Genomic DNA, 2,374 nt, shown 5'->3' on the forward strand with positions numbered 1-2,374 from the left:
CCCTGGTGAATCCTCTCACTCTCCGCATCTCTGGCCTGTACCCCAGTTCTGTATGAATAAATAAATAAATCTTAAAAACACACACACACACAACAAAAACAGACAATTATAAACCAGAGATATCTTACAGGGGAGGGGGACAGAGTGATCAGAAGGAGGGAGGAATGTGGGGGACTATGGTGATGACAGGTGGGTGAGGGGGGAAGTAAACATTATTGTAAAATGAACAATAATATAAATAGATATGTACATTAAAAAAAGAAAGATATGTGGTGTATGGGGCCTCCCTGATGGTGCCAGGGTCTTACAGCACTATGAAGCAATCTGGCAGCACAAGTTCAATCTCTGGACAGAAAATCAGCCACATGGTACAGTAGACCTCTCCCTTTTCACCTGCTGCTCCCCTCAGCAGTGTATTTTAGTCAGTCTGTCTGTTCTGCTCCCTACTGTCTTTAGTGAATTCTCTCAGCCCCTGAACCTCTGGCCTGTACCCCAATTCTTGTATAATAAATAAATCTTAAAAAAAAGATACTTAGTGCATGCCAAAAAGGCCTTTAAAGTTGGTCCTATCAAAAATATACATAAGCTTATTTGGTTCATGAGTCATTAAATAATACATGTATTTAACATTTTAAATTTTTTATTTACATACTGTTAGTGTAATTTATGATGAATTTTGAATTTCACATTTATCCTTATTATTCCTCATAAATTTCAACTGGGTTTCTCTTAAGTCATTGGGCAGTTGCTCTTAAGTACATATTGACCAAATTATTGTATCTGTTAACATTTTCAACTATTTGAATTTGATTTTGTTGGAACTGTTGTGAAGTTGGTGGCCACTTTTTTAGTGTGACCACAAGGACCTGGGCAATGACTTGGTCCTTGCTTTGCTATTTGTCTTTTCATACTTCAATAAATCTCAAAATTGAAAGTTGAAACAATAATATCAGTTCTTCAAATTTTCTGTGCTAGCCTTCCCCTGTATTGCTTTATGACAGTATTGATTTACAGATATTCCACATTTCCACAGGCAATGCTGGAACTTCCAGTCTTATGCTTTTCCCATGTCACTATGAATGTACTCTCAATATAATCCATTAGGTTATCTAAATTTATCTACATTCTCTCCACTGTACTAAAAATTTCACTTACATATTCCAAATGCACAAAAGGAAGTCCAAACAAGGATAACACTTATAGGTATAGTTTCTCTTGTCATATACTCATGTGTGAAACCCAAAGGTATATTTTGCCACAGTGATTATGAAAAGTGAAAGAAGCATCCTTTAGATTGTGTGTGAGTAAGAGCAACCAAATTGTTTTAGTATTTTTTAATCTCAAGAATCCATCACACATAATGAAGGGTTAATTATAAGACTTCTTTACATTACAAAATCAGTGGCAACAGTCAACAGAAGGTCTATTTGTTTTTGCCTTTGTAGTCATGGGACTACAGCCACCTGACTTAAGTGATCTAGTTTGCTGGTAGAAGGAATTTTACTAATGCCTTATGAATTTGACCTTTGTATCTGTCTGGCTTGATCAATCATTAGGTAGGTACCATCATGTTTCACATCTGTTGGCAAGTAAGCCTTAGAGTCACACTCACGGAAACCTTTCCAAATAGCAACAGAATATTCTTTCGGTCTATCAAGACCATAACTCTACGTAACACGGAATCAAGTGAAACATCATCCATTAACCCTGGGTGATGGGGTATTTATAGTGGGGTTAATTAGATGCCTGTTATCACCCTTCATGGCAGGTATTCCATCTGGACACTACATGGTAGGAGATCCACACAAGTTCTCATTCTTCCTGAATCAGGAGATACTCTGTAAAATGTTTTTGTCAAATATTCACCATCCATTTGAGATAGTTGCTTGATCATCTCCTTTCGAACTTCACTTGAATAAAGTAGCCATATTGAACCAAATGCATTAGTGACACTGACACACCATAAGTGAGAGATTCCATCTTCAATTTGTCATCCTCCTTGTATTTCTCAAACCATACTTGGCTCATACTTGGTACACATAGCTAATATAAAATTCTCTCTTCTGCAAGAGTCAAACCCTTACCCAACTTCCTAAATCTATGTGCCATTACCAGCAAGGCTGTAAAGGTAAGAATGGTTATTACTAGCAATACAGTCACAACAGAATTTTTAGGCCAATACAACATAAAGACATTTCTTTTATGTATCCATTCTATAAATCAAAATTATAAATAAATGTTATAGGTTATTTGAATCCAAGGACATTTTCTAACCATACATTTTTTTAAAAAAGATTTATTTATTGGCCCTCCCTGGTGGCGCAGCGGGTTAAAGCGCAGCACTAAGAAGCTAAAGCCACTTCCGCATGAGTTC

This window comes from Condylura cristata, unplaced genomic scaffold (assembly GCF_000260355.1).
Source record: "Condylura cristata isolate star-nosed mole 26May11 unplaced genomic scaffold, ConCri1.0 scaffold00002, whole genome shotgun sequence".
Lineage (NCBI taxonomy): Eukaryota > Metazoa > Chordata > Mammalia > Eulipotyphla > Talpidae > Condylura > Condylura cristata.